The following is a 15,711-nucleotide window of genomic DNA, read 5'->3' as shown; positions in this document are numbered from 1 at the left end:
CCAGAACTTTGTTAGGGATCCTAAAATCTTTCTATGGAGCTATTCTTTTTCTCATCAATGAAAATAATGTAACAATACTTGTTCTTGTGTTTCTGGAAATAATTCTAAATTTACTTAGTCACTTCTTTGTTTTCAAACAGTGATTTTTCCTTTATTTTTTCTCATGAAATTCGTGTCATATACACATCTGTATATGCAAACATGTGTGTTTAAGTGGACAAAATAGATAGTCTACAAGATTTATCTTTTGTTGTGTTTTAACTCAGAGTTGGCTACAGAATAACAACAAAAATAATGGAGTCACTTTTATAGAGAATTGCCAGGGCCTCTGTATTATGTTCTATACACTGCCTAATTATGCATAGTAATTATATTAGACAGCTATAAAAATAACTTAAAATGAGAGACCCAGGAATAAAATATTACTGACAAATACTTTTCTTCTTCTCAATGCAAAATTCCAAGTGTAGAAAACTGGTAACTTACCTAAAATTCTATTGATGAAACACATTAGGAAAAGTTCAGGATTGAATGGTTGCCTGTGGAAGGCAAGATGGAATTTATCAAGTCAAACAGAAGCAGGGGTCACAGGGCCAAGAATTAAAAACAAATGCAAATCTGTGCACTGTTATTTTAAAACCAAAGAAAAGTAGGTTACACAAGCCACTTCCATTTTTAAATGCTGCCCCTCTGGTGGTACGGGAGAAACCTTTTGCCCACTTGTCCTTTTTGCTAAAGATGCTGTTTTTCCACAGAGGCAAAGAGTAATATTTGAGGAAAAGGTTTTACAGATGCAATTACAGCAAGACACTGGCGCTCAGCTCTGCACGTGGGTAAACACGTGCTTTCTCACCCAGAGAAAAGTTTAGCTTGGCAGCCTTTGCTACAAAGCATGACTCTGATCCTAGAGAAAGCCAGAACTACAGAAACCCAAATCATCTCCAAAAATAACACCAAAATTAAGGCCTTGAAACTCCTCACACTTGTCATGCTGTGAAGGATGATACTTCAATGCTCAGGACCCACAGAGCTACTGAATCTTCAGAATTCTCTTTGTAAGTTCCCTCCACTGACATCTCAGCCTTTAGATGAGGCTGTATTCTGGGCTTGAGTTCTAGGCTGTCTGTTGTTAAATTTAAGACATACTTAGGAAAAAACATAGGACAGTATCTTTGAAGCCTTAACTAGGGCAAGATTTCTCTAGGACAATCCATTGATAAACTTCATCAAAATCTATAAAATTTTCTGCTTATAAAAAATACCTTTTAAAAGATTGAAATGCTAGACACAGAATGAGAGGAATACTTACAATTACATATATCTGAACTATAACTTATAGCTACAGAATATAAAGTACTCCTACAAATTCCATTATCAAGAAGACAAACCAATATTTTAAATACTAAACAAAAGATTGAAGAGATACAAAGAGATACAAATACTCAATAAACACATAAAAAATGTTCTGCATCACCAATCGTCAGAGAAATGCCAATTAAAACAACAGTAAGATACCGCTGTATACCTACTAAGATGGCAAATAAGCCCAAACACCAATTATTGGAGACCATGAGAAGCAATTAAACTCTAGAAATTGTTGATGAGATTGTAAAAATTGTGCAACCACTCTAGAAAATGTATTGGCATTTTCTTATAAATTTGAAAAATATACTTATTCTATGGCCCAGAAATTTCACTCATAACCCAGAATAAATTAAAATATATATCCACATAAAGACTTGTGTACAAATATTTATAATAGTTTTGCTCATAAAACAAAAAACTAGAAACAACTAAAACATTAATTAACAGAAAAATATATAAACAAAGAATACTATATTCATAGAATGGAGTACTACTTAGTAATAAAAAGGAATCAACTGATAAGCACATGAATCTCAGAAACATGCAGAGTGAAGGGTACATAGTATATGATTCCATTTATATAAAGTTCATGAATAGGCAAAATTATTCGTGATGATTGAAATCAGAACAGTGGGCTGGAATAAGGCACAAGGGGCTTTCTAGAGTGATGAAATATTCTATATGTTGATTTGGGTATTGATTACACAGTTGTATATGTTTGTCATAATCATTAAACTTTATACTTACAACTATGCATTTTTCTATATTTGAATATTACTTCAATTAAAAATATTAAATACATTGCCCTAATATCCAATTTAATCACACAGAAAAATCTCAGTATGCAATCAAGATTGTGGGGGTAGGAAGAATAAAAAGTATTATGGGTGCTATTTTCCTTACACGACATTCATTCCATTTTTAGTGAAAATTTATGTATTTCTTTATTCTTTTTTAATTTAGACATAATTGTACATTATTTACGGGGTACATGTGACATTTTGATACATGCTTACAATATGTAATGATCAAATTGGGGTATTTAGGATCTCCATCACGTTAAATATTTACCATTTCTTTGGGTTGGGAACATTTCAAATCTTCTCTTCTAGCTATTTTTCCAATATATCAAAGAAATGAAAGTAACAACATCCTAAAAACTTAAATGAAAACAAATTTTATATTTTCTGGCTTCATATAAGACAGCAACACGGGGAATCGTTGGACACCTGGAAAATTGTTTATCATTTAGTCTAAGAATAATTTTTTATTTTTTTACTTTTAATTTAGTTTCAGGGGTACATATGCAGGTTTGTGGATGAAGCTAGAGGCCATTACCCTTAGCCTTAGCTAACTAATAATGATTTAACAATAAATGTGGTATGGCAGTCTTTATTAAGGCCCTAGTAATGTCATCAGACTGCACAAGGCTCCAGGGACACAGGCAGCCTTCCCATACATGTATTCTTAGGACCTTGTTCTGCAAGGAGCATTGCAGTGGCAGATGAAGATATTGGTGTCAGTAACCTTTGGGCAGTCATCTGAGGTCATTCCTGCAGGTTACCTCGTAGGCAATAAGAGAGGAGAAAAAGGCTCTTCTGGGGTCACTCTTGAGCCTACTTTGCATGGACTGACTTTATGTTAACTTTTTAAAGTACTCTGAGATTGGCATGATAATGCCACTCTCAATGTGAACCTCCTTTTCCCCTGATACATTTTATTCCAAGTGATGTGAACCACTGACGAAAAGTTGACAAGAGATTTACTTAATTATGGCAGAAATAATCTGTTCATTCCAAAGACTAAAATGCTTGACCTCACAGGACCTGTTTCCTTCCATCTCTAACAAAGAGCTGAGCCATTGTATGAGATCCAGTAGAAGGGCAGGTGAGCTGCTTTCATGAGCACATATTCCGTGGCTGGAGCTCGCTCAGGTTTGTGGTGGGGCTGGGACCTGGGATGAGGTGAGGGCCATTTTCTAGCCAGAGCAGCCACTATGTTTGCCTCAGCCCTGCAATTTGAACCTGGACAAAATACCCACCCTATCCGCTTCTATACCACTCCCCCATGCTATTGACTGCTGCAAATGAAATGCTATTCACTTAGAGAGAAATTGTAGAATGGATGTTTGTGGACTTCTGAGGAAAAATTTCAAGCCAACTCCTTAGTTTACAGAAGCTTCTCAGTTTCCTTAAATAGAACCCCCTGGCAGGCCCTGGAGAGTTAGTATTCAGTTCTGCAAACACATTTGTGTTGGAACTAAAAACAAAATTGGGAATGATGTGGCGTGTATGCAGCAAACAGGCTCATGACACCACCACAGTTTTTGACAGCTCTGGAAAATGCTGCCTGGGGAAGGTTTAGCACCATGGACTGAATGATCTGGATAGAACAGTAGCACAAGATTAGACAGGCATGCTAAAGAAAGCTCTGAATCTATGCCCTGTGGTAAGCAAACCGTTCTTTAGTCTGTCAAATAGAAAGCCTCCCTGCAAAACCAACAGTTTAGAAATGCATGCATTAGCCTGTGCAATGTTTTCTGAAGGTCAGGTTCAATTTCCAGGGTAAAGGTTATAATTTTGAAATATTGACAATAATTTGAAGACCCTATTTCCACCTGTGTAAACACTTTGAGACTCTGAGACACAAAATTGAGAACTATCAATTTATCCACAAAGGCCATTAGCATTGTGAGGGGAAGGAGAGGCAGCTCATGTAGTCTCTGGCGACATGAGCTACTTTTTAGGCTGAAGAAATCCAACACCAAGCACAGCTCTTGCTGTGAAGTGATGCTTCATCCATATATGCTGAGCTTAATTGAGCTGAGACAGAATTTAAGCTAAGGCCTTTTAACTAGAAAGTCTTTTCTCTTTGCATTAAACCAGGGATAATAACAGTTGCTCTCCTCATCATGTGTATTTGGTCGTTCTTGCATTGTATAAGAAATACCCGAGACCTAGTAATTTTTTAAAGCAATTTTATTGGCTTAAGATTCTGCAAGCTATACAGGAATCATGGCATCAACATCTCTCAGCTTCTGCAGAAGCCTCGGGGAGCTTTTACTAGTGGTGGAAGGCGAAGAGGGAGTAGGCACATCACATGGAGAAAGCAGGAACGAGAGAGAGAAGGGAGCAGGTGCTACACACTTTTAAACAACCAGATCTCTTGAGAACTCACTCACTATCACAAGAGCAGTACCGGCCGGGCACGGTGGCTCACACCTGTAATCCCAGCACTTTGGGAGACCGAGGCGGGCAGATCATCTGAGGTCAGGAGTTAAAGACCAGCCTGACCAACATGGTGAAACCCAGTCTCTACTAAAAAGACAACAACAACAACAAAAAATTAGCTGGGCGTGGTGTTGTACACCTATCATCCCAGCTACTCAGGAGGCTGAGACAGGAGAATCACTTGAACCGGGGAGGCAGAGGTTGCAGTGAGCTGAGATTGCACCATTGCACTCCAGCCTGAGCAACGACAGCGAAACTCCATCTCAAAAAAAAGAAGAACAGCACCAAGGGGATGGTGCTAAACCATTCACGGGAAATCTATCTTCATCATCCAGTCATCTCCCACCAGGCCCCACCTCCAACACTGGGAATATTAATCTCAATACAATATGAGATTTGGGCAGGGACACGCATTCAAACTATACCACCATGCAAGCTTGTTGTGAGCATTTCATGGAAAAAAACTGCAAACTACTGAGGACTGCTATATAAACATCAGAGATAATACTGGTGATGAGGGTGCTGGTGATGACAACAAGCACAACAGCAGTGATGATGCTATTAGAAAGATGTTCGTGACTAGCTCTGAGTCCCAGAGGTGCTAGCCACTCGGTTTGGTATATGTGAGACAAAGGGTATGTGCACATGGGTGGGTGTGTGGTTAGTGAAATGGGAGGGGAGGGAAGCCAGCTGGAGAGCTGGTTATTGAAGCGGACTTGAGAGAGGAAAAAATGCATCTACTTAGACCTACACTGATATCACCATAATGTCCACAGTTTAGCCTCTGTCGAACTGATCAGAAATAAGATGTGACACCAGCAACCCCTGGCCTGAAGAAGACACCAGTAGAGGATATTTCCCTCTTCTGGTGCAAATGAAGAGGAAAAACTACAGTTTTCAGGTTGCCGATCGATGACATTTTGATCATGTCCCAATTTGTTTTTCCTTCTGTCATTTGAAATGTTCTACTTTCATGTTATATTTGATAACGGGAGACTCCACTCCTGAAAAAATTATCTACTGCTAGATGAGTTGCTGTAATCTAGTTGGTGGCAATGACAAATGTCAAATGATAATGTTGATTCTTATTGTACCAAGTCAGCATAGTTGCATGCTAGGCTCTGAGCTCTAACGATTCACTATGATTTTTTCCCACTTCTGTGTAATGTCTCTACTTCCCAACTCAGAAGAAATTATATGAACAATTATAAGGCATCGATCTTTGTATATATCAATGTAAGAATTAAAAATTTTAAAAAATTCTGGTAAAATATAATCTCTTATATTAATTTATCATTTTAAATTTTCAGGGGAGAGAGTTGAGGTCTCAGTATTTAAAGAACAACTTAAAATCAAAATGGTATTAACCCAGAAAAGCAAGACTACAGCTCATGTATTCTGACTAACATCACCATCAGCTTTCCTCTGAACCGTGAAGCTTCTTTCAAAACATCAATCAAAGTTAAGCAAAATCTTGAAGGAAAGGCTATGTTAATTCTTATTACCAGGCATCAATGGAAAGCAGCACGACTTTAATGGAATTTCAATAATATTTTTAAACTTTTAGGCTAGAATGTAAAGCTCATTCTGCTAGATGCACAATAAAGGATCAAAGAGGGTTGAACACTTATCCAGATATGCCCATTGATTTTTGGGAGGCTGAGGTGGTTGGATCACCTGAGGTCAGGAGTTCGAGACCAGCCTGGTCAACATGGTGAAACTCCTTCTCTACTAAAAAAAAAAAAAAAAAAATTAAAAAAAAATTAGCTGGGTGTGGTGGTGTGTGCCTGTAATCCCAGCTACTTGGGAGGCTGAGGCAGAAGAGTTGCTTGAACCTGGGAGGCAGAGGTTACAGTGAGCTGAGATCACGCCACTGCCCTCCAGCCTGGGCAACAAGAGCGAAACTCTGTCTCAAAAAACAAAACAAAACAAAACAAAACAAAATCAATATCAGGCTGTTGCTTTATGTCCAGAAAATAGGTACCAATTGCCAGCAACATGTTGTGGTGGAAGCTGGGAACACCTGGTAAACTCTCAGACTCTCCGGGCCACACAGCCAGGTCTGGACCCTAACTCCTCCTCTTAGGTCTTGTGTAACATTAGGCAAGTTATATATCCTCTTAAATCTCAGATTACCTATCTGTCAAATGGGGAAGCCAATTGTATTTACTCTCTCAGGATTGCTGAAGCTGGAACGGGTGATGGTTGTATACAACTGTGTGGCACAAAAAGGGCACATAATGAAGGTTAGTTACCAATTTTAAGGGGAAAAGTACGTTTGACTAGAAGTCTGAAACTTGTGTTCCCATCTCCTAAATTAGCTGTCATTTTGAGCAAGTAACTTAAATTCTGTGAGCCCCAGTTTCCTTATTTGCACATTGAACGGCTTGGGTTGGTGGCGTCTGTCTGTGTCCTTTAGGACTTTTTTAGTTACAAGTGACATAAAAATCAACCAAAACATGCCTACATGTAAAACTATTTATTTTCTCATGTAATGGAAAATTCTAAGTGCTAGCTTAAGGAATGGCTAACTGCAGAGCCCAAATGATGGTATCAGGACTTGGTTTCTGTCTGTGTGTTCTTCTTGTCACCACACAGGCTTCACAAAGCAAGCAGAACCTGAGAGCAGGAGGCATGAAATAGCAGCAGCATGCAAATACTTCACAGGTTGTCATGAAGACTGAATGAGTTAAAAAACACAAAGCCCTTAGAACCCTGCCCTAGCACCTACCATGTGCTCAGTAAGGGTTAGCTGTTAGTATTATTTGCCCACAAGCTCCACCTGAGGGCAAGATGATGCATGCAGCTCCAGAATTTACATTCTTTCAGATTTATGCCTAAGGGAGAAGAATACCTACCTGAGTCCCAGAAGTCTCAGCAAATTTTTATGTCTTCTAATGACTTTGAGAGAACTTTTACATTCCTGAATATTAGATTTTGATTGACCAGACCTGAGTCATAGTGTGTAAATGAGCCCAGTTCACCCACCGTTGGCTCCACTGACAATGACAGTATTATACTCTAGCATTTTTGAAAAAGAGATGCAGTTTGCGAGAAATGACACAAGTTGTAAAAGCCTAAGATTTTGGCATCACACACATACACACACACGCACACACACACACATGAGTAACACATACATATACTCAAATGTCCATATAAAGGGATTTATTTTTCTTAAAGTCCTATGTCAGATTAAGTTATTGTTTATAGAAATATCTATGGCAGGTATAGGATTTCTCTGATCCTCTACAGTCAGGAATTAGTTTGGTTATTTTTATTTTTTGACTTTCAGATTTCAGTCTCAAATCACTACCCACACTGCCACTCCTCTGCATAAAACCCTGGTAAACAAAGCCAGGGTTGTTTGGGAAATGCATAGCATGAATCGTGTGGAGCCACTGTCTTTTATGCAGTTAGCTTTTTAATTGACTTTGCATGCATCAACTGTGCCTTCCAGTAAGCAGATACAGTTCCCAGGGATTGTCAAAAGATTCCTATCTCAAGAGCAGATCTAATCCAGTTGGTGCCATTGAGAAACCTTAAATGACAGCTTTCATCTTATTTACAAAAATTCTCTGGGTTCAGGTTACATTTTAATCCCAGTTGCTCTATCAGCTTTATGGCAGCAGAGGTGGGGGATGGACTTGGGTGGCTGTTTTTGGCTAAGTTTTAGTTTTCTTTCCTTTTATGTAAATTATTACCTCAAGCAGAATTCTATAACGGAGGGCACTTTCCAGGTCTGGGGGGCAGGCCGACTTTGGACTCAAACATTACCATTTCTTCTTTGATGAACAGAGAAGGCTGCAGCCTTGTGATAGAGAAACAAGTTTATCTGTGCCTCTTTTTTTCAACATTACTAGGGAACATTCAATCCATTGGATACATCAGCAGATCTCCATAACCCAAAGTAAAGCTATAACCATAGTGGTGACTCATTAGCCATCGTGACTCTCCAAAATAAAGAGGGTAGCATTGTTACCTTTTTTTTTTTTTTTTTTGGCATCCAAACCCACACTGAGCTTGTTATCCTTGGATAAAATCTCATCTAGGTTCTCTACTTCCCACCCTGTCACATAGTCTGTGTGTTTGTCTGTGTATGTTTAAGAAAATGAGGCCTATCCCTTGAGTTTGGTTCTTATTTATTTCCCATATAGGATTTGGTCTGTCCATTTTTACCTTTAAATACGAATAAAAGAATGTTGAGTAAGAAGGAAACACCTAATATGTAGAGAACATATGCCATGCTCCATAAACACTACCTAATTGAATCCTCAACATAATCCAGGGAGTTGGTGGCTGTTATTTTTCTCATTTTACAGATGAGACCTGAGGCTCAGATGCTGGAAGTGATTCTGTCAAGATCTGACTTCTAAAAGATGACCTGGGGTCGGGCATGGTGGCTCGCACCTGTAATCCCAGCACTTTGGGAGGTTGAGGTGGGCGAATCACAAGATCAGGAGATCAAGACCACCCTGGCTAACATGGTAAAACCCCATCTCTACGAAAAAATACAAAAAAAATAGCTGGGGGTGGCAGGCACCTGTAGTTCCAGCTACTTGGGAGGCTAAGGCAGGAGAATGGCATGATCCCGGGAGGTGGAGCTTGCAGTGAGCCGAGATTGCGCCACTGTACTCCAGCCTGGGTGACAGAGCAAGACTCTGTCAAAAAAAAAAAAAAGAAAGAAAGAAAAAAAGAAAAAGAAAAAGGATGACCTGGCTGAGATTTGGACACAGATTGCCTTCTCCATCAGACCACATGGCTTCAGAGTTGGACTCTGCATAGCTCTTGCTTGTCCACCTCCCCTGCCTCTCAGCATCCTCTGTGCCTTGTCCTATCTGAGCCTAGTACATGCAGGACAGTCATTGGAGAGTTTAAAGATCAGCTACAAAAATCTTACTCACATGACATAACCAGATTCAACTTTTACCCAAATCCTACTTTCACCCTTCTTGAGGAGAAGTGTAATGAAAAGTCTGGGCAACGAGGTGAGTTGCAATACTGTGGATAACAAGGTGATCAATATCAGATTATGATAGATTATATGCTGTCCCAAAAACTGATTGAAATTTCTTCCATTAGAGCTTTAACTCCAGTAACAAGTTGCCATCTAGACAGTCTGAGAACAAGCTCGTAGAGGTTTGGTGAGATAAAAGTCAAATGAGCATCACACTGGGAGATAAGAGAAACTGCCATCTGTCCTGGGATGACTTATGTAGCCTCTCAACTCAATTTTCTCATCTGTGAAGCAGAAATAACAGTATCTTTCATCACAAGTGTAATGTAAGATTAAATGAAGAGACAGAGCCCTGGCTTTTGTATATATTCAACAACAGCCATCTCTGATCAATGTTACTCCTCTGCCCAGTGCTCTCTGGGGAGAGAATGGTGAACTGTGTCCAGCCTAGGCAGAATGCATGGGCCACTCTGTCAGTCACCAACCCTGATGGCTAAGGGCAATTGGAGCCCTGAGGAAGCCTCATGCTCCCAATCCTAAGGAGTTTCCAACATAACAGGTGAAAAAACTCAAGCACATGAAAGATTTAAGAAACAATAAAAAGGATAAATAATCAAGTAGAGCAATGGATTAGAGCTTTGTGGATCTAAACACACAGGCACCAAGAGGAAGATGGGAGTAATGGAGTAATCTGAACCAAGTGGAATTTGTTTAAAATGGGCAAAACTTTAAGACACAGTAGGAAGGATGATAGGACTGTCCTGTAAATCCCTTTTGATACCATGGCTTGTCCTACGCAGTGCTGAGGCACCTAGGTGTTGCACACCCCAACTCTCTGATGATTGGTACATTTTGAACAGAAAAAAACCAACATCCTTAAAACTACCCTATGAGCTTTATGTGATTCCCATTTTATATATGCAGTCCTCGGCATAGCCCATATCCAGGCATTTTCCTTTGTTTAGATGAATTAGGTTTATACTCTGCTTCCCAAACCCCTGTCCACACCCAAGGAAACCTGAAAGGCTTTCCTTCTTCTTCAGGGATGATATTGAAAGTAGTTAACAACAGTACAGGCTAAAAAATAACAGTGGTGGGAGGGTCAGGATACTTAGAGAAGACACTTGGAGGGCCCAGTATAGAAACTATGTACTAGCTGTAACAGGAGCACTTCAATATTCTCACAAACCTCTTGGTTATCCACTAATGTGCAGGAGCTGAATTCATTGGTACCCCTCTCTCTGCTTTACCTATTATCTCAGAAATGCCTGTGCTGCTGATGGGCACTGTGGAAGTTTGGGAATACCAGTTACTGTTAGTATTGCTTTTACCATAATCATGCCTGGGTTTTGCCTTTGTGTGAAGAATTTCACAGTTTTCCTCAAACTGCTAGTAATGAGTAGAGCTTTGACAATAAGCAAAAAAAGGGGCTTGTTTCTCTCACCTTCTTCAATCTCTCATTTTCAGAGCTGCCTTGCACTTTCAGACATCATTAGCTAAAGTCCATTCCCACAATCCCCACTGCAACAAAAGCCAATAATACTTCTTAAAACTATACAATCAGTATAGATTTCTGAGAAAATTCTTGTCGTGGAGGCCTCTAAAAAGCGTTTCCTGTTCAGGATCCTCATCTGCAGAAATGACCTGGAGTTTGTCAGCCTCACTTCTTATCATGGCCCCCACATAAACAGAAAGACAAATGTAAGATGGCGCCCTAACTGCGCAGCCAGAGATTGTGGAGTAAACCAGGACGCCCTGCACTCACATAGCTCTTCTGTGAAAAATGGGGTATTTTTTAATAGACTGACAGAAATAAGCCAGGTTGTGTAACCACCAAAACAAACAAATAAAAAACACGCAGTTGAAGGGTAGAGACAGGCAATGTGACAGAGTTGGGGCCCCCTCCCCCTCGTTAGTGCAATCCCTTCAATTTTAGGTTAAGAGGAGTTACTGGAGTGAAGTTATTTGTATAAACCACAAGAAGGCCTCCCACCCCCACATCCCTTAACTGGATTAGGTCTGGAAAAGTTAAAATGATTTTTAAGTGTTCCATCAAAATCAGGATGCTTATCACTCTGGTTTGGCTACCAGCCTGCATTTAGCTCCCAGTTAATCTCTGGTGCTGTGCTTCTCTTTGGGGGAAAGAGGAGGGGTGTGCTGAGGGAGGGGTGCACATGCCCGTGCTCACTGTCATAAGGGAAGATTTGCAAACAGAGTAAAAGTGGATTAACCCCTAGTGTTCCAAAGGTGTCCAGGAAAATCACTCAATTGAAATCATATCTTCAAATTCATTGGGACAGAAAAAGAAGTTTAAAACCTTAGGAGTGCCTTAGAGGCCCATGTCTCAGGAACTAGCTAAGTAAGAAAAAATCTGCTATAATCAGTTCACTTATCAGTTATGCATGAGAGGAGGAACGTCTTTAATGACTTCTTTACCTAAAGCTTGCAGTTCACTCTAATATTGCTGATGAAAGGGTGCCAGGCAATCATATAGTCATTTACAGGTCTGGGTTCAAATCACCACCCCAATTCCATTTGATATTTATGTGACTTTGAATAAGACATTGATCCCGTCTGTATCTCAATTTCACTATGAGGAAATTAAAAATACCTTTCTTATTGCTCCCTAGGATTGTTTTAAAACCTAAATGAAGTTCCATAATGTATGTTAACAATGCATGACATAAAGCAGGTTCTATGTAATCATTAGTACCATTTCCTAATGGTATTTGCAGTGGGCCAAGCCCAGGGGAATCTCAACTTGAGCATAGATGGGACGTCCCTAGCTTTCAGTGTAGGAGCAGGCAAAGGGAAGTTATATAAGTATGAACAATGAAAATGTCAAAACCTAGATCCCAAACATTAGTCCATTCTATGCAGGGCTTGCGCCATGGGGAGAAGGACAAGGGGAAGATAAAGCCTAGGAGATCACAGTTTGAGAAAACTCCTCAAAATTGGCAAATTCCTGGCCCTCAGCTTGTTGAGTGTCATCTGCACCTAAAACCAATCCACACGAGGGTCACCACGTGTTGATTCAGTTGTATTCTTCACCTAGGCACACTCATATATTTTGAAACTTACAAGAGTTGAGGGCAGAACTGATCAGGATATATGAATTTCCTTTCCATAATCTTCAAATCCAGTTTATATTTTCTTAGTCTTTAACCTAATACCCACTTCCAGGTCCAAAAGTGATACCAAAAAATCACTCTTTGTAAAAACTTATAAATATACCCTTAAACAAAGAATACGAGTCACTTACTAAAGCCTCAGACTCTTCCATTGGTTGAAATTCCTCTTAAGCCTTGGAAAAGTAAGCCGGATAGGTATTTTTCAAAAAGTATTATTAACAAAAAGCATTATCAAATTATTTAGATTTCAGGAATGCACGTGCTAACTAACTGAACTCCTACCTCTTAAAACATCTTCATGAGAATTTCCCCAGGACTCTCAGAGTCATCAGTTTACCTAGTTGGTATTTTTTTTCTGGGCAATTAAATTTGTAGCAGAAGAAAACATTCCATTTTTCTCAAGTCTTCCTGATGCCCACATTACTAACAGAAAAAGCAAAACCCCTTCTGCTCAGTTCGGCGGAATAACACTCCCCTCAAAACTTCCACTCCCTAATCCCGGAAATGAATATATTACCTCCCATGGCCAAGTGACTTTGCCAGTGTGATTAAGGCATGGATCTTAAAATAGGATAATTATCTTGGATTATCTAGGTGGGCCTAAGCAGTTACATAAGCCCCCATAAAGAGAAAATTTGTCCTTCGTAGTCAGAAAGATGCATAGTTGATGAGGGCACAGGAATTTAAAGTATGACGTCTCTATTGCATTTCTGGCTTTAAAGATGGAAGAAGGGGACCATAAGCCAAGGAACATAGTGGTTTTCCAGAATGATTCCTGGGTGACAATCAGCAAGAAAATAGGGACCTTAGTCTTTCAATCGCGTGAAACTAAATTCTGCCAACAAACTGAATGATCTTGGAGAAGGATTATTCTCCCCACCTCTTAATAAGCGTTTGCTCAGCTAACACCTTGATTCTGACCTTGTGAGACAGTGAGCAAAGAGCCCAGCCAAGGCCACCCAGACTTTTGACCTACAGATTTATGAAATAATGTTTATATTGGTTTAAAATGCTGAATTTATGGTAGTTTCTTACAGCAGTAATAGACTAATTTTCCACTAAGCATTTTCTTCTTTCAATAAAGTGGCATAAGTGAAGTCACTTATGTCCTCATGTTTGGGGAAATTTCAGTTCTATGTAGAACAAGAATCATTTAAGGGTAGAAAGTAGAGAGAAGAAAGAGAAAAAACAGGCCTACCTCTTACTGGAAGCTCTCTCAAACAAGAATTTTCATTAAGTAGGTAAAGGATCAATACTAAAGAAAAAAGAATTCCTAAAAATCTGCTTCAGGAATTGTTAAATAATTCCAAAACAAATTAAATAAACAATGCTTTTTCTTTGGTTCCAAATTATGAAGGGTGGCTACTGTTAAAGATTTAAATAGTAACCTGGTATCTACAGCATGGAAATATATTTCAATTGAATTGCAAACCAGTATCTTATCTGACATCAGAGAATATTTTACTAGAATGCATTTAGAATGCTTTCTTTGCCCATAGCATTCAACAGTTTGGGGAGATAAGAACTCCCTCTAAAAAAATAAAGCAGAGAGGTTTTCATAATACAGGGATTGAAAAGGAATACATTTTCTTCCTGGAAAGGGAAAATATAGCTGTGGTGTAAAAGCAAATGACTATGGTCATGCAGAGTAACTATGAGCCATACCAGTGCGAGGTTATGTAAAAATTACATCCAGTGGGTTTTATAAAGCTGGGAAATTTCACTAACACAGAAAACTCACATTGCAATAACATGGTTTTGATTATGACTTTTTGATGATGCAGCCAGTGGTAAATATTACTCATCACTTATGAGGTGTAGAAATGGGTGAACCAAGAAGTTAACTTGTGAGGGAAAAGAAGAGAAGAATTACAGTAAACAAGTTGCTGTAAATTGTTAGTAAAGTAACACACAAAAAAACCTACGTAAGACAGTGAAAATCTTGGTTGGAGTCGGAGTCGTGTTAGGAAAAGAGCATTGACTAAGTACAGACTAGGACTTCCTCCCTCCTAAATTTCTTGAGAAAACTAGAGATGACAATACAACAAGAATCCAGTTGAGTAGAAATGATGCTACTAATGATATCTGGTGCAAACTTGGTCTTGCCTAGGCGTGTTACATGCAAACATGCAGGCACAAACCATTTGAGGTAGACATGTCTGAGGTTTGAGTTCACTGTGGTCATATTTCTTGGTGCAACTTAAACATATGTTATACATTTTTAGACCTTGTGTATCCACAAGAAACAGCTGCTTCTTGGAATTACAGACATGTAGATTTATTTTGTTCAAGTCAACAAGGTGAAATAAAAGAATAGAGCATTTTAGGTGAAGTCTTTAAAATTTTTCCATCACACCACCTGCATTCCCATTCAGTCCCCAGATTACTTGAGAAAGCAGTATGGCTTCACTTTGAGGCCAAAGTTACTCAAAATCAATTACTTAAACACTGCCCCAGTGGGATTATCTGAACTTATAAGACCATGTGTGTCTATAATGTTTACAATTCCTTTTCTTATTTTTTATTTAAAAACATCTGAAGTATTGCAAGCTTTTAGAAAAGTATAGAGAATAATTTATTGAATAGCATTGTGGTATTGTGATCACAAGAGAGCTTCATTAAAATGCACTTTTTGTAAACTTTATAATCAGATCAAGCATAATAATTGCTGAAGGTATCTGATTTGTTCCAGACCATGAATAGACACTTTAATTTTACATATTTTTTAAAGTATAGAGTTTATAGTTTGAGTTTAGCAATACCTTTGTCCCCTCTGTATACCGCTTTCTACAGAATCACCATCAGCTCATTCAACTTTCTAAACAGGAAGAAAGGAAGGCTTTGCTGGGGATTTTTAAAATATGGTTTCTTTGAGTGAAATACTTAGTATTACATCTTCGTCTCTGTGATCCTCCCTACATGAAGCACTATCTTCTTTTACTTAAAATGAGTCACTCACCTTCTCCCCACACTGTAATGAGATAGTTACTACTAAGACTACTAAAGAGCTATAATACCTCCCCACCCG

Source organism: Macaca mulatta, chromosome 1, assembly GCF_049350105.2.
Source record: "Macaca mulatta isolate MMU2019108-1 chromosome 1, T2T-MMU8v2.0, whole genome shotgun sequence".
Taxonomy (NCBI): Eukaryota; Metazoa; Chordata; class Mammalia; order Primates; family Cercopithecidae; genus Macaca; species Macaca mulatta.
This window is presented reverse-complemented; position numbering follows the sequence as displayed.